This window comes from Balaenoptera physalus, assembly GCF_965194825.1.
Source record: "Balaenoptera physalus genome assembly, chromosome: 3".
Taxonomy (NCBI): domain Eukaryota; kingdom Metazoa; phylum Chordata; class Mammalia; order Artiodactyla; family Balaenopteridae; genus Balaenoptera; species Balaenoptera physalus.
In genome coordinates, this window is record NC_138890.1 from 71,700,718 (window position 1) to 71,719,323 (window position 18,606).

The following is an 18,606-nucleotide window of genomic DNA, read 5'->3' on the forward strand; positions in this document are numbered from 1 at the left end:
CAGTCAGCGCGTGGAGGCATAAACAAACTGGTACATTCAGTTCAGCAGGATACTGTTTAGCAATAAAAATGAATTATTTATACACACTAAAACATGGGTGAATGTCAAGATAATTTTACTGAGTGACAGACGTCAGTAGAAGGGGTACATACTGTATGACTTTGTTTATATGAAGCTCAAGGAAATGCAAAATAATATATATAATGATGTGAAACAGATTGTGCTTCCTTGGAAATGAGGTGGGAAGAAGTGGGTGAGAGGGATTACAAAGGAGCGTGAGAAGCTTCTGGGAGTGATGGAAAGTTTCATTATCTTGACTGTGATGTCAGTTTCACGTGTGTACACATATGTCAAAACCCATCAAGCTGTACACCTTAAATTTGTCACGTATGCTTAAGGAAAGGAGAGGAGAGGAGAGTGAAAAAGGAAGGATGGAAGGGAGGGAGGGAGGGAGAGAAGGAGGAAAGAAGAAAGGAAAAGAAACAAAATCCAAAACAAAAAGTTCTGAGATATTTCTTACCTATTAGAGTGGCAAAATAAATAACCTATTTCTTACAACAGCAACAAATCTTTATATTTAAATATACACAGAAATGTAATTCTATATTGATCTCATTTTAAGATAAGTAGGAACGTCTCCTTTAAATCATTTAAAATGTTCATTTAAAGCACAAGTGATACATTAACAGCTGTAATTCACTAATGATTTGAAAGTTTGCTCATCAAAGGGAAGAATCTTTTGAAAGCCATTTCAGAATGCTAAAATTTAGAAATATCAGAAATGTGACCAAATATATACTTCCTGAAAACATAATACTATACTATACCAAGTACTAGAAGAACATAAGTTATATAATTTGACACAGTTTAAGGCATTGCTTGCCTTTCCCAGTTTATCAAATATAATATTTTTTAGCTAATTTAAGGTTGTTTTATAAAGCTGACTTCCTATATAGTGTGCTATGAGTTTGACCTTACAAATTAAAATTTTAAAGTGCTTTAATATTTTTGGCACTTAAAATAATAATTCTTTAATGAAGCCATCACTGAATTACAACTTGAACACTAAATGGCTTATAAGGTTTTATAACAAGCCTAGTTTTGCACAATGAGTGAAATACTTCATACATATTCTAGCATTAATGAATTCATACCCACACTCTCATTTTTGGATGTGCCACTCCACATAACCAAAGATCATCTGGTGTTTTTACATCGTTCATTTCTATTTGTCACAGTTCTCAGGAATAGTTCAAGGGGAGAAACCCTGAGCCAGGTATCCAGTTCAGGTCACGCCTCCTTGCGATAGAAGTTTTATTTCCTAAACAGTTTCAAATGAGATGATTTATAAGCACTAGCTGTTCACTGTCTGAGGATGTTAAAATGGAGCAAAGGCAATGGTTCAAATAATATTCTAATCCTCCAAAGGTATAAGGTCCAGATAAACAGAGACAACCTGGCACCTGAAAAGTGGATCTAAGTAAATTCTCACTGGATTATATCCCATAAGGTTCTTACTCTGTAGTCAGCACATGACTCATTCATCACTCAACAGCTGGACTCTCCCTCAATCTCCCTGACTCTAAATTTCTTAATTTCTAAAGTGGCAATAATAGTAATAATAATATTTATGGAGGAGGAGGAGGAAGCAGAAGAGAGGGAAGGAGGGAGAGGAGGAGAAAAAAGTATCCATACTACGGTGATGATTCTTAGAAACCACCGCCGTCTGCTGCTATAAGGATTCAGAGGGACAACATCTCTCAGTCACCTAGTCCATTTGTTCTATTTCAAATGCTGTTTTGGTATCAGGGACTTTGTCTCAGGGACATAGAGATGAATAAAGGCTCTAAGAATGCACAGTTTACCGGGGGAGTCAAAACGTTAAGGTATTATTCAGAGACTGGATGCCACAAAGGTGGAGTGTATTTCATTTTGCTTGGGTGGTCGATATCCTCACAGAATTGAAGAGATTTTTATCCTTCATCCCAATCTTCTCTGCCAGAACTCACCACAGCTATTTAAAAGAGGCATCTGAGATCCGCCTGCAATTGGGTTCCTCATGGTACGGAGCAGAATCTGTTCTGCTGAGTGACCAGTCTTTCAGTTCCAAGACTTAAAAGGGGTCGTGGGGTGAGGAGGCAGCACTAATCATGACTATCCTATGGCCTTCAGGGCCCTAATCCTAACCTCTACCTCGAGCTAAATGCATTCTTTTAGAAATGTAAGAATTCAGTAACTAGAGCAGAACAAGTTACTTCAAGCCTATGTTCAATGTAAATTGAAAGGAGATAGATTCTGGACTCCAGGAAGCTAATTGGGAGCCCTAGGCAGAAATGCTAAATGTAGTAAATGGCACCTTGTCCTTTTCAGTGTCTTAGGCAGCCAGGGAGAGGGTTACCTCCAGGGCGCTAATTGATTAGCATTGTTAGAGGAAAGGCAGTAAACCGAGATTGGTGAGGTGAAGTCTCCCTTTTCCAAAACTCCAATTTAACTACTAGCTCAAGGGTTCCAACTAACCAGAGAAAACATGGTTTCATATAGTGCCAGTGAGGGACACTCTTTCTCTGGCCAACAGAATTGTAAGTAGATCCACTATATAAAACAAAAACTCACTGAAAAAAAAGTAATATAATATTAAACTATCACGAGAGTTAGAAAACAAAATTTTAATTAAAATTATATTCTACTAATCTAAGTTGGTTTCCCTTTGACTTATACTGCTTCAACAAAAACCCTCCTCCTGAAAATTATTGTGGGTTTGAGATATATGTCCAGTCTGTCTGGGGCCAGATTAAATGAACTCTTAGAAAAGAGATGTTAACATTGAACAAAAATAATCGTGTGGAAGTGAGATTCTGAATGTGCACCTCACTAGATCAAATGTTCTTAGCTGGTGATGCAGGGGTGGGATGAGAGTAGAAAAGCAGAATGCTGAATCTAGAAAGAAATAGAGAAATCAAAAGGCGAGGTCCCATGGTCCACAGGGGAGCCTGGTTGAATTGAATCGATTCCGAGTAGCTATACACCTATACACTTCTTCTTTATGTTCCCAACCATTTTCACATCCCAAACATCTTATTTGAAGTAGACTATTAAAGTCTCATCCTCATTCTATGAATGAAAAACAAGGCTCAGAGAGTTTAAATGACTTGGGTATCATCACACAGCTTGCAGGTGGCAAACTTGGGCCTAATTCCTAGTCCTACAGTCTTTCTTCTATACAACACTGCCTCTACATTAAAGCTGAAAAAGTCGTTCCAGAAATGTCTATGGGTGGAGACTAGGGGATACTTACTAAAACTGAATCGAGGGCATATAGATAGCTTATTTTTTTCTTTTTAAAGGGAAATTCTCAAACTTACATAAAAGTAAAGAACTAGTATAATGAGCCTCCATGAACCTATCACCCAGCTTCAACACTTCTCACCAACCTACCCCGTTGTCACCTGAGGCCTCGAGAGGGACTAGAGGCTTTTGTAGAAAGGACGCAGCTGTCCCAGGATGACTTGGAAGAGAATGAGCTGAGAATGTCAGGAATAGACTGTGATTTAAACCCAAGCCTAAACAAACCAAATAAGATGAGTTACCCAATCTATATCATGTCTGAATTCCAGAATTTCCTCATATACAGGCAAATACTTTGATGTAACCCAGGATGTCTGCACTAGTGTAGGGCCACAGAGAGCAGTGTGGGATCACAGGTACGAAGGGGGACGGCCACCCCACACCAACTTCCCTCCTGCCCAGTGGCATCCCTTCGTTGGCACTCCGGCCACTTTACCTCCTTCTACTTGAAAAAGAACATTCTATGTTGTATTTTGTAAATGTTTACTAGTAAAATGTGAAAGTGAAACTATATTAGGAAAATATCAACATTAATGAAAGAAGTTACAGTTTCACTAACTGTAATGCTTTTTAAAAAAAGGAGTTCATGCAAACTTTGTTTCTTACCGATATTTTGTTCCTTTGCTGTGTGTTTGACTCTGAACTTCCAGATGTGGTGCTGAAATAAAGTAAGGGTTCAGAATTCCACAATTTTATTTCAGACATGCACACACTCATACACACACATACAGACCGCACATCAAATAGATCTTTATGCTGTAACATTGAAGATATATTTTCTAAAGCGTTTCCTCCCAATGTCATTTTCTAAACATTTCTAAAGGAACTCAAAACTAGGGAATGTAAACTTTACTTGAAGAAGATAAAATAGCCTTTAAAGGTCCTCTTGAGAGTAAGCAGTCCAAACAGTACAATCTGTTCTGAAAACCTGCAAAATATCTTATTTCGACTTAAAAAAAAAAAAAAAAAAAAAAGGAGAGAGAGGAAAGAGTATCCTATGAAACAGCAGACTTAGGGAATTCTTTATCTTCTACACTTTTTCTCAATCAATTTCTCTTTCTCTCTCTCCTGGATCATTTCCAATAGTTTACAAACATGCTGTTATTTATTACATCTTGAGCCCTCTTAACCCTTTAGTTTCTGCTTGATTACTCTGACCCCCATTAAAGCAAAACTATATTTTCACTGTCTCTAATTCTTCTTCCTATTTTTTGTTAAAGCCACGTCATTCAGACTCTCACAAGTACCATTCCACAGAAACTGCACTTATTGAATTCACTAGTGAGCTCCACATTACTGTATCCAGTGGTCATGTGTCACAACTCATCTTACTTAAAACTTTTGACATGATTCAACAGTCCCTCCTTGAAATGCTTTCTTCACTTGGCTCCCAGGACATCCTAAGGTCCCAGGCTTCCTTCCCATCCCACTTGCTGCTCCTTCTCAGTCTCCTTTGATGGTCCTTTCTCCTCTTCCTGAACTCCCAACATTGGCGTGCTCCAGGCCTTCCTCTCTTCTCTACTCACATTCACTCCCTTGGTGAACTCCTCCAACTTCAGGGATTTAAGTAGTATCAATGTCCTGATCACTCCCCAATACATATTTCCAGGGCAGACTTCTGCCTTGAATTCCAGATGCATTCTTTCAGTTGCCTTCCTGACATCTCCACCAGGATGTCTAATGGACAGCTCACTTTCTTTTTTTTTAACATCTTTATTGGAGTATAATTGCTTTACAATGGTGTGTTAGTTTCTGCTTTATAACAAAGTGAATCAGTTATACATATACATATGTTCCCATATCTCTTCCCTCTTGCATCTCCCTCCCTCCCACCCTCCCTATCCCACCCCTCTAGGTGGTCACAAAGCACCGAGCTGATCTCCCTGTGCTATGTGGCTGCTTCCCACTAGCTATCTATTTTACGTTTGGTAGTGTATATATGTCCATGCCACTCTCTCACTTTGTCCCAGCTTACCCTTCCCCCTCCCCATATCCTCAAGTCCATTCTCTAGTAGGTCTGTGTCTTTCTTCCCGTCTTGCCCCTAGGTTCTTCATGACCTTTTTTTTTTTTTCTTAGATTCCATGTATATGTGTTAGCATACGGTATTTGTTTTTCTCTTTCTGACTTACTTCACTCTGTATGACAGACTCTAACTCCATCCACCTCACTGCAAATAACTCCATTTCGTTTCTTTTTATGGCTGAGTAATATTCCATTGTATATATGTGCGGCATCTTCTTTATCAATTCATCTGTTGATGGACACTTAGGTTGCTTCCATGTCCTGGCTATTGTAAATAGAGCTGCAATGAACATTTTGGTACATGACTCTTTTTGAATTATGGTTTTCTCAGGGTATATGCCCAGTAGTGGGATTGCTGGGTCGTATGGTAGTTCTATTTTTAGTTTTTTAAGGAACCTCCATACTATTCTCCATAGTGGCTGTATCAATTTACATTCCCACCAACAGTGCAAGAGGGTTCCCTTTTCTCCACACCCTCTCCAGGATTTATTATTCCTAGATTTTTTGATGATGGCCATTCTGACTGGTGGGACATCTCACTTTCAACATTTCTAAAACCTAACTTCTGATTCCTACTCCAAATCTGCTCTACTTGCAGTCTTCCCCATCTCGGTTGATGATTACATCATCCTTCCTGTTGCTCAGGCTAAAACCTTGACTTTCCTTTTTGTCTCAGAACCCAAATCCAATCCAACAGGAAATTCTGGGCTCTGCCATCATAATATATCCAGTACCCAGCCGATTTTCACCACCTTCATTGTTAACTGGTTCAAGCCTCAAGCTACCATCCAGCTCTTACCTGGACTGTTGCATTAACCTCCTAAATGGCTCTCTCTGGTTGCATCTTTGCCCCCTACCTTCTATTTGCAATATACATCATCCATAAGAAAAATGATGGGACTTCCCTGGTGGCGCAGTGGTTAAGAATCCTGCTGCCAATGCAGGGGACACAGGTTCAAGCCCTGGTCCGGGAAGATCCCACATGCCGCGGGGCAACTAAGCCCGTGCGCCGCAGCTACTGAGCCTGCGATCTAGACCCTGCGATCTAGAGCCTGCAAATCACAACTACTGAAGCCCGTGCGTCTAGAGCCCGTGCCCCGCAACAAGAGAAGCCACCGCAATGAGAAGCCCACGCACCGCAATGAAGAGTAGCCCCCACTCGCTGCAACTAGAGAAAGCCCGTGTATAGCAACAAGGACCCAACACAGCCAAAAATTAATTAATTAATTAATTAATTAATTAATTAATATAAATAAATAGAAAAATTATTTCACTCCTCTGCTAAAAAATCCAATAAAGGATTCCATTTCACTCAGAATAAAGGCCAAAGCCCATATAAGGACCTAAGGTCCTACAGATTTCTCTGCCATTCAGCCCTCCCACCAACCATAGGACTCCATTCCATACCCTTCTTCCCTTCCCAACCCTGGAGTCACACTGGCCTCCTCATTGTGCTTTCATCACCTCTGCCTGGAACACTTCATCCACACTTGTCCACCTGGCTCTTTCCCACTTCCTTCTTTTCTTTGCTCAGATATCCCTTTCTCAGGCATGCCTACCACATGCACTTCATTTAAAATTGAACTCCTCACTCCTATATACTTTCAAATCACCTTGCTTGATTTTTCTCTGCAGTACTTACCACCTTCTAACATATTATATAATTTCCTTGTTTATTATATTTATTGTGTTGCCTCCCAACAGAAAATATAAATTCCTTGAAGATAAGGAATTTTTTTCTGCTGTTTTTTTGTTACCCTATCCTTAGCATCTTGAAGAGGGCTAGAATGGTCAATAAATATTTGTTGAATGAATGACTTAATAAACCTCCAATCTTAATAAATCTCATTCTGCTGTTACCAACCAATAAGCCTTACTTTACAACACTGGGGTACTTTTATTATTTTCTATCCTACTCTCTCCCTGAGGAGTGTATTATTTTATTCCCATATTTCTGTACATGTCTCTTACTTTAAAAAAAATTGAAACCATTTAAAATGTTCACAAAGTAATCAGTGACTCTTGAACAAAATTAATTAAATTCCCACTTAGTGGAAGGACACACTGGGGTTTTGAGAGATGTAATTGCTTTTCTTGCATCATACCTAAATCAGCAAAACCTGGTACTTTGGTGCTTTCTACTTGACAGTACCTCTTTATCATGAAATGGAAAACACACTTTTGATCATTACAGTTGCTGGGCAAAACAACAAATGCTTTGAACAAGACAACAACCTTAATAAGTGAGCCCTTTTACCTTCTAACTGATTTTGTCTTCTATCAATGTATCTCACAAAACTGGTATTTTCACTAAATGTACTACCCGCTAGTTCCAGGGAATGTGTTTATCCTTTTCTTAGGTGTTTCCTCTGACTAGAATGTTCACTCTGTCATCTCTGTTTGTTAAAATCTTACCCATTCTTCACACCAGGACTCAAAGGCTGCCTCCCCTGAAGCCTCTTTGGTCCTACTAGTCAGAACTATTTCCTGCCTCTGTGTCCACAAGCAGTTTTTGGATGTCTGTCTTTTATAGTTCTTATTACATTTCACGATGTGTACAATTATTTGTCTACCTATGTTTTTGCATTTCTCAGTGACACCTCCCAGAAGACAAGGACTATACCTTGTCAAGAAATTAATATTTGGTCACTCAATGAAACCAAGCAAAAAAAATTGAGTGCAATTCATGTGCATATTCAGATGTGCCACAAATAGACAAGAAAAAAGTACTGTTTGTAGCTACCTTCTTTTAATAATGCCTGAAACAAAACTACTGGTTTAAAAGTGAAGGAGCTTTGGCTGCCTGACAATAATATTTAAAGGTCATAAGTCATGGCCTCAGAGTAACCATAGTAACTCAGCATACACAGTATAAGTCATGTTGTACCATAATTAAGGGAACAAAAGCTTTAGAAAGCCTATTAACCTTGAGAGAAAACAAATTAGAATTAACAAATGTATTTATGAAACGTTTTTCTTGCAGTGTTTTCTTCAGGGTTCATAGAAAAGCTGAAACAAATCTTTAAATTTCTTTTGGCAGAGGGTAATAATATGACATATAAGCCTTATAGTTGTTTTTTTTTTTTTCAGTATTCAATGAGAACATACATATTTCCTTCCTTTAAGTGAAATATCTTTATATCTGTTCTCCCAACTTTTTACCCTGTTTTTTATGTTGGAGTAGTAATCAGAAACCAGTCCATGTGAATAAATATTTTAATAAAATTGGTTTGGTTCTATTGAGAACCCAGTTTTTCTAGGAGAGGATTTCCTGGGAAAGTGCTTTATTTTGTTCCCTAGGTTAACTGCATCGAAGGTCTAACCCTCCCTCGCTTAGATAACATAGGCTCAAGTTCCCTGGTTTATATAAACTATGGAGAAGGTCCGTCTCAAGGGCATGAGAAAAGGAGTGGAGAGAAAGTAGGGCAGGCAGACAGACACTTGGGACCAGTTTGTTCCTGCTTAGAACTGAAGGAGCTGAATCAAACCTTCCTAAAGGTGAACCAAGGTATCATGGTCCTCCACTGTCTCCTTCATCAAAGCCCTGCTCTCTGCTTGCACAGAACACTCAGTTCCATATGCCAGGAGAACAGAAACACCAATGATAATTTACAGTGAGAGCAAAGTCCTGCTTTCCACTTGGCTTCCCTGCTGGTGGTACACTGTGCTATTAATCTCAAAGTTGTTAATCACAGGCCATTTTTCCTCTATTTGGTAACATTATGTTCACCAAAAAGTTACTCCTTTGGCAAGATTGTTACTCTTTTGAGGGTCACAGGCTCCTTTGCACATAGAAACATTTCTCATGAAATTTGGAGAAATTTGTGAATTTCCCACATCATCTATGGACCATAGACACAAGGTTAAAAATAAATAAAAACAAGGCCCACAGGTTTCATGTAATGAAATTACATTTTAGATCTTAACAAAGCAGAACTACAGTTACATGTGTACATATCACAAGGACACCATTTTCTAGGATACAGCTCTTTCTATAGAAAAGGCAAGGTCACCTCTCATTCAAGGTTTAAAAGAAAATTCTAAATGGAAGGTATTTCCACATTTTAAGGGTAAAGGAATATTTTGTCAACATGTAAATTTCCTAGTGATTAACTGTAGATCGATTATAAAGGTGAACTGTACTTCCATATTTGTGGCCAGAGTTGGTTTGGGTTTTTGTTTGGGGATGGTTGGAATGAGCTAACTTCTTCTTGACATTTCATTCCAGTGGTTCTGAAAAAAGGGCTGGCTCAGCTCCCCCTTTCCACACCAGTATAATGGTTGGGGTGAGTATGTGATTTTGAGATGAGCAAGTGAGGGACATTTTATTCATTCAACAGATATTTACTGAACACCTACTGCATGTCAGACCCTGCCCTATGATCTGGGAAGACATCAGCGTTCAAAGAAAGGGATCATTCTCCAGGAAAGGAGAAAAAGTCTGTCTGATGTTTTCCTCAGACATGAAGGAAAGGTTTTCTTTGAAGCACAGAGTGAAGGCTACTTTATCTATAAATTCCCATGAATTCTTTTGGAACAGGAGGAGCTAGGAACTCACCTGCTTCTCTTTGGGGCTTCATACCCTGGGGCCACAGATGTCCTGCTATAACATTCTCCCATCTCAAATCAGGCCCACTGAGGTACCCTGTCCGCGGGACAGACATTGACTATCCCCATTCCTTAGAGGTTTAGAATCCCTGTTACTGCTCTGCCGTCCCCTGTTGCTAGGCAACCACAATGGCTGTGGAAAGGACGGTTAACTTCTCAGAGAAAAAAATTTCAATTACAAAGCCACAGTAACCTCTAAAAACATCTCACAAATCAGATCCAGGCAGGAGTATAGATAAAAAATCACTACATATTCATCATTTCTGGAAAATGCATTCAAAGTGGGCCAGAAGCAGTGGTTTTGTGCTCAAACCATAACACGTTTACATACAGAGCCAGTGCTAAGGAAACAATCACACTGTCTGAGAGGGGTGCATTTACAGAAATGGACTGGTTTACAGGCTAGCAGTGGTTTTTGCAGCAGACCACCTCTCCTTGTGATAATCTTCCTTTTCTGGGACCCGCAGACCCCAGACAGAAGACCCTACCTGGCCACATCCTAATTAAGGCTTCCTTCTTGAGCCAAGATTGCAGAAGTGATAAATTGTGCTGATTAGCTGGTGATCTGCTCACTGTCACAACTCATCTGCAGCCACTGCTCCTTCTTCCTTATTGTTTGTCCGAAAGACACCAGCCACTTTCTCCCAGCCAGTTGCTACATCTCTCCCTGGAAGCATTTGTAGACCCAGGTCAGCTTGTATTCACTCCACTTCCTGCTCTGGCAGGAAGTACATATAGGACCTTTGCAGTCTACAGATCAGAATCACTCCTGGGTTTTGATCTCTTATGTCCTGGGCTTACCCAAACCTAATCACACAGCCCATCCCAAAACAAATTAGGTTGGTAGGACAGAAATTTTTCTAATCTCAGAGTCTGTTTCTAGGGATGGAGCCTATAGACCAAATAGCAGTAATAAGAGAGGGAATAGTTGAAACTTATCAATTAAAGAGTGTAATTAGCATTTACTTCTTCAATAGAACTTTAAGTCACCCAGATCCTTGGTAAAACAACCCTATGAGTAAAGTTATGAACTACTGAGCAACTGGTGTCCTGGGTGGAAAAATCAGCACTAACTAGGTAGGTGTGGAAAGATAAAGATTGGGCTATTAGCCTTGCATCTAGGTAGCAGCCTGTGTGGAATTCAGAAAATCGTCTTACCTCTCCATGACTTCAGTTTTCTTTTAATTTATAAAAGACTCACTGGAGTTGTTTCTGTCAGCCCTTCCAGCTTTAATATTCTGTTCCATTTCCTTAGCCCAACTTATTAAAAAACCCACACTGTGGATTATACTTTAGTGCATTTTAGAGGAATGTGCAGATGTTCACTATGCAGTTGGTTTCATAACAATTTATGAAAGGAAGGTCATCTCAGTAATGGCTGGTGAAAGGCAGTGTAAGCACTAATTATTTATAATGCTTATTAATCTTATCTTACATCTCACTGATCTAAAAGAGGTGGGGAGATATGGCTGGTACAAAAACAGGCTTTCAAAAAGTCCTTGAAAACAAAGTGACTTTTCCACTATTACTCCTCCTTAAATGAATACTATAGGGAAGGATTTCAGAAGGAGATGGTGAAGAAATTAGCAGATTTATTGAAGACATATTGGTCTATAGAATTTTTGACTGAACAGGCTAAATAATGAAATAAATGATACTATCCTTGTGTGATTAAGTTAAAGGAAAGTGCTTATTAATGAAAGTCATTGAAATGATCTTATTTTTAAAAGTTGGTTGTTCCTATAAAAGGGTTTCATCTTCAAGGAATTCATGGAAAAGACTCTGACAAGTACAGGTTTCTGGTAACTGACCATACTGCTGAACTGAATGAATAAGCATTTTCAGAACTCTAATGAAAAACTGATGAACTCATAAAAGTGCTAACAAAAGATCAAGATGAAAAAAAAATTAATTACATGGGACTGAGTGAACTGATGAGGATGATTATAATTTTTGTGACTCTCTGAATAAAAAAAAAAATCCCACAAGGACTCAGAAGCCAAAAATATACAAATCAATTTTCACTGCAAAGTAAAGGAGCTGTTACAGTGGAGGATTACTGGACTGAATGTCAATATTATGACATAGTATGAGTGTGCTTCGTGTTTGGTAATTGCAATCATTGTTGCTTTTGTTGTGGTCATCCATTTACAATGCTTGGTGTCAGTCTATTTAACTCTTGTAAAAATAAAATACAATGTGTGTGTGAAAAAAAAAAAAAGAAAAAATTGATAGGTGATAAACATTTCTGAGTCTAAATGTAATTTAATGTTAGTATGTCAGTCCACAGTGGAAAGTAAATATAAGATGTGGGTAATACTGGTGGGAATACAAATAGAATTTGTCTTTAAAAATGGATGAATCAAATAGTTAACTACAATTAATATTAGGTTAGAGTAGACATATTCTGGATTTTCTGCATGGTAGCCATTCTTATTCTAATTACTGGCTTATTTTATGTCTAATCATTAAGTTCATTTTGGAGTTGTATTGTTTCATGTCTCTCACCTCCCATGACCACACTTGATTGGAAGAGGGATGTTAGCAGTTATAATATGGATTAGTGAGTTTTTGTCTAAGGTTTTAGATATTGGGCCTAAAGAAACCTGCAGTTAATCTCATTTATATGGTTAATAAAGTTTTTTTAAAAGTTGAAAAAAAATTAAAAAATAGAAAAATAAAAAGAATGTTTAACTCTAATTTCCAATTTTGTTTCTAAAATATTTAATGCAAACTAATACTATGAGAGTTGTCTGTTAGGGAAGAAATTAAATAAAAATCCTGACTTTCACTAAGGTATAAGCAGGACAACACAAGTGAAATACAATATGATTCCTAAATTTAATTAATTTAGCAAAGCAGGAGCTCAGAAGCAGCAGAAACCATGAAAATGCTAGAGTCAGGGAATGTGAAGCACAGTCTTTGAGAGGACCTTGTTCTGTAGGGATGCAAAAAGACATCTTAAATATTAAGGGACAAAGAGACCCTACCTGGCATCTGGTTATAAGTGCAAGACTTCTGTTTTAAAAGCATTTTCCAAGGTATTTTAAGGAAATGAGAATCCTGAGATAAAGTTAAATATTGGATATTAGTTCGACTGTCGTTTTGCTTCCAAAGGGATGCTAAAATTTAGTTATTTTTTGGTGAAAGTATTCATCTTTTTTTTAATCCAAAATACTTTTATTTGTTCAGAATCAGATGTACTTTTAGAAACAGTGGGAAAAACAGTAATGCTGAATATTTTAGAAAAATGTGAGTCATTAACTAAAAGTGAAAAGATATTAAAAATTTATTTCAGTGGTAAGATTGTAATCTTATTGGAGGAGAATGGTAAGATTGCAGTTAATGCTGGGAATGAGGCTCATAAGTCCAAGCCATCGAGTTTGGAAATACCAGCCTGGGACAGTGCAGTCTTGGCATATTTGAAAGTAAATTGTTCCAAACATTCAAATATTTGAAAGTCATCATGAATTTTAGTGATCTGTTCTTCCTGAAAGGAAAAATCCTACTATTGGTAGAATAAAGAAACTGGTTGGAGAATAGCCCATTGCTTAGTTATACAAGTATTATCAGTTTGTTGACTATATTTCTTAAATCTGAACTTGTTTTGCATTTAATAATTATGGTCAATATAATATTAAATGTTCTCTCAGCTAAAAAAAAAAAAAAAAGGTTGGGCTGAATTTTTAGAAAAACTACACATTCCCCTAGTCCAGAGGAAAAGGGGGGGTGTTAAAACAAAACTTCTAGAAATATATAGAAATCATTGGCATTTCCACCATTAAAAGTATTTTAAACTAAAAAAAACAAAAAACACTGTGAGCTCATCAGGGCTCTTAAAGACTACTATGCACAATTTGAAAACTTACCTGTGGTCTGTCAGAAGTGCATCTTTTCTTAGAATCAGAAATCATATATATGCATATAAGAAGGACTCAAGGATTATACATACTTTATGTGCTCTCATCCTAATACTTATCAGGATGCCTTATCAAACTTAGGTCAGAGCTGAAATAAGATAAGACCAGAAAGGAAGGTAGAAGAAGAAACATATAATGAGGAGAGAGCAAGACAGAACAGAGAGTAGATTTACAATGAAGTAGAATGGCTGAGGAGAGAAGACAAAGCTGCAGTGGAGGTTTTTAGAGTTTGTGCTTGGGAAATAGACCTTTGGCTTTTATCCGTCCACTCACTTTCAATTGTACATTCACTTCTTCAATAAATATTGAAGACCCATTGTGTACCAAGCATGGTGCTAAGCATAAATAAAATTGATACAGTCCCAGTTCTCAGTATCAATTCAGCTGATCAGTTGATCATTCCATCAAGGTTGTCATTCTAGTAGCCATGAATGTTCTATTGCAAAAAGAGCAAATGAAGAAAGTCTTGGATTTCCCAAAGGGTATTCTAACTTAACAGATCCCTAGCACCAAAAAGAATAAATGAATGAAAGCAAACAGAAGTACCTCATAGGTATTCCTCCTGTGGAGGTACCATCCTGTGGAGACAAATGACCACTTTTCACAGAGTTGACCTAGGGAAGTTGACTATGTTTTCATTGTAATGGACACAAGGTGACAGTGCCCGTGGCTGGGAGTCAGGGTGTGTCTGAGCTATATGGGAGAGCAAGAGGAGGTCATGAAGGTGAGAAAAAAACCACAGTAACATCTTACAAACAAGTACATGAATTGCTCATTCCATGAACCTTAACAACCCAAACATTTTTCAACTGATTGCAATGATTTTCCTTCTGTTTCTCTCAAGAATTAGCCAGCTCTCTTGTCATTTTTGTGAGCTCTTCCCTGTGCTGCTGATTGCTTGGCACAGTGGGTCTCATTATCTCCAGGCTTCCAGCCTGTTTTAATGGAGAGATGTTTATCTGTGTGAGCAGAGAGACTTGCTTACCCCTTGGTCCTAAAGTCTTTTGTCAGGAAACAGGAATAAATTGAAAGCAATTAGCTGATGAGCAGGAATGTAAACTTTTCATTTATGGCTTTTTTATGGCAGGAAGTAAATATTCCTTTTCCCTTCTTACAATTCTGTATTACATGAGCATTTGTCATTTGGGGATCCCAAATAGCCCTAATGTCCCTGTGGGAATTGTCTATGTCCCCTTGTACTTGGTTTTAGAGGGACAGTAAATTTATGTACTCAGCACCCACCATATAACCCAAGGAGGGACAAACCCTGTCCAGACAAAAGACTGCATAGCATCTGAACTTGGCTATTCGCCAACTGGATCCTGGGACTTTGAATCTCAAACAAGTGATATAAGAATACAAGAATCAATTGAAGTTCTAGTTATCCATTTGCTCATTTATTTTTTCCACAAATATTTATTGAGGCTCTGCGACATGACAGGTATTTTTCTAGGTGCTGGTGATATAGTGGTAATAAGGAAGACAAAGTTGCTGCCCTTAGCAACTTCATACTTAAGTTGGTGGAGGCAATAAAAAAAATTCAAAAGGTAATTTCAGACAGAAACAAGTGCTGTAAAGAGAATAAGACAAGGATGTACAACTAGGAGCAGGTGATAGCATAGAACTGAAACATGAAGGATGGGAAGAAACCAGCCTAGGGACCCTTGCAGGGAAGAGTGTTCTAGCCAGTGGTTCAGTCCCATTGTCATAGAAACATTCTGAGTAGCAGCATGAAAACCTCTCTGACCTCATGTCTTTGTGTGCTTCCCTTCACAGAAAAATGCATCCAAAAATTTGCTTATTTTTCCACCTCTCTTCAGTCTTCTCCAGCCATTCATAGTATCCACTGGAATGGCTTTCATTCAGGCCACCACCAGCTTCCACCTTGTCACCTCCCTTCAATAGCTGCATCCTGACCTGAATTTTCCCTATTATGAGTCCTGCTTCTTAGTCTCTGGAATGGCCTTTGTTTCTACCCATTCCTAACCAACCCTAACTGCAACCTCTGCTGATTTCATGAGCCCTAATATACTGCCAATTAACTCCATTTTTCTTTTCTTTGCCAGCATTGGTTTCTGTTGCTTTGAACCAAAGTCTAATTCATGCACTTATATTTTTCATATTACTGTTGATTTTTATCCAGGAAACCCAACTGTTCAACCTACAGCACAGTCCTCATTCATTCTTTTGCTTACATTCAGTGCTCTTGTTGAGGACATACTCATGTTCCTTCTATGATTGACCTACTGTTCATTTATAGTTATTCACTTCTTGAGAGTAAATCATTCATTCATTTAAAAACATTTATTATTATGTATGTTCCTATCACAGTGTAAGATATTGGAGGTAGACATAGTTAAAAACAATAATGGTTCCAAGACATATTTGTTAGATTGGTACACTCACCAAAAAATTTCTCTTTTAGTTTAATGTATTTTTAAATATTCTTCATGTTTCTCCTAATGCTTTGCTGCACTAGGCTCTGTAGACTCTATGTCCTTTTTAACTCTAATTGTGTCTCTGTTAAAATTTCTTATAGATTTGTTAGCTGTAAAATTAAATATAATTTATTTAAATATTATATTTTTAGCTCTTTAATGATTTTTTATACTTCCAATAAAGAATCTAGACTCAAACAAGTAAAATCAAACAAGGTGACAATAGAGAATCCTAAGAAGCCATTTCTCAGAAAAATCATCTTCTCCACTAGGATTTTTTTCATGGCTCACAGCCAAATGAATGAACATGTTTTGATGAACATTTAATTGTGAAGGACACTTTCAGTTACAAGTAACAGGAAAGGCAATGCACAATAGTTAACTCATAAGGGAATTTGCTGGCTCATGTGAGTAGAAGGTCCAGAGATTAAAGGTTCTTCAAGGGTAATCAGTGATGGTATCAGCACATAGTAACTTCCTATCTTACCATTCTTCTATCAACAGTGTTGGCTTCTTCTGAAGGCTTGCTTTCCTCCTGGGCATAGAATGGCTGCCAGTAGTAAATGTGACTGCAGGTGATTTTGTTCATGGCTAGAGATAGAGAAAGAGAGTTGCCTTCCAAAACTTTAGAACAAAAGTCATATGTTTTGTTTTAATTGGGTGATCCTAAATAACTGAATCACTTTGGCTGGGGAAACGTTGATTGACTCAAATCTTAAATATATACCCACCTTCAAACCAACTACTATGGCAATAGGAAAGGATCCATGAGAACCCACCCTTAGGACTGGGGATGGGATCAATGCCATTCAAATCACATGGCCACTGCATAGTGAGGAAGGATGAAATATATTTGGGAGGCTTTAACACTAGCCAATGCAGGCATACGTTTGCACATAATTTGTATATAGTTAGCATATGCATTTCTTATTTGATTATTTTATTAGAAGTAAGAATGATTATATCTTACAAATACAGAATGTTGCCATATAAGTACTTTACATATTTTTTCATGTTATCTAGACTAGAAAAATATTCAGTAAGATTAATTTACTATTACAATCCTTAAGGTCATTATTTCTCTATTTTTGTGTTTTTATTCTTTCTCATTGAGGTATATACCAGCAGGGGAAACAAAAAGTTAAAGGGTAAGAACACTTAATATTTTTATCTGAAATATAATCTAAGAAGCACTGTTTTAGGTAATACTATGTAGTAAATAAACAGTAACCACGTAGTAGTTTATATATCATTTATTTTCAGAATATAATATTTCTATTTAAAATACATTGTACTCAGTAACCGTATTACATTCGTGAAATTACCAATCATCTTGTAGCTATAGATTAGAAATTATTTTGAAATTTTTATGTCTAATGATGTGTTTATTTACTTTGGAAAAGACATCCATTTTAATCTCTCTATCCTGAGAATGATGAAACTTCATCTTTACTGTCATAGAACCAGCAACAAAACAAAACATCTTGATCAGCTCAAAAATTCACTGAAATCTTCCTTCATATTTTAATGTAGTTCATTATTATTCCTTTATTTTTTCTACCATTTATTGACTGCATTCACTTGATTGAACACTTAGTCTGTTCCAGGAACTACTGAACACTGAAAGTATGTGTGTGTGTGTGTGTGTTGCTTGTACAATGGACAAGGATTTTGAGAGGTTTCTATACCCTTCCCAAAGTACATAGAACACTGAAAGAGAGGTCAGAAGATTCAGAGTTGGGATAAGGATAGGAGAGAATGGAGATATGAGAAAAGTACACACATTTTCCTTACAAAAGGGCTTATATCAGGCCATTGAGTAGCAGGAAAGAGTTCTCAACTCCAATTACCAGAGTCGAAATATGACTGTAAGTCACATCTTCATTATCCTTCACCAAGAAGACAACACTTTGGAACTTGACGTGAATGTGAGTTGAAAGTAAACGACGAGTAGGAAAGACAATCAGCACCACCTGTACTTATTCAATGCAGGGAACGTTTCGCCATTCTAGAAGTATTCATCATCATGAGCTATCAGCACAGTGGAGAAACAATTCCTCTTAGAATCTGCCCATTTCAGCACAGGACAGTATTTGTGTGTTTCCTAGACAACATACGAAAATTATTCAAAAATCAGTTAAGCTTAAACAACTAAAAAGTATTGAGAATGTTGTATTTATTATTTTAATTTTAAGGAATAAATTTGATCTTGGTGAGGTTAATGTGTGGCCGGTAAAAAAATAAGGGAAAAAGTTTAAATAGAGCAACTCAA

General features: G+C 37.5%; 2 long non-coding RNA genes across 2 annotated transcripts in view; one reads left to right on the plus strand and one right to left on the minus strand.

Moving 5' to 3' along the window:
* Positions 1-18,606, plus strand: part of LOC309658879 — a 294,436-nt gene that overhangs the window by 91,611 nt on the left and 184,219 nt on the right. The window lies entirely within an intron of this gene.
* The window catches only part of LOC309658881, a 30,818-nt gene continuing 17,561 nt past the window's right edge, over positions 5,350-18,606 (minus strand). The window contains exon 2 of the long non-coding RNA XR_014262434.1: positions 5,350-18,438. This is a non-coding gene — a long non-coding RNA (uncharacterized lncRNA). The remainder of the gene's footprint in view (positions 18,439-18,606) is intronic.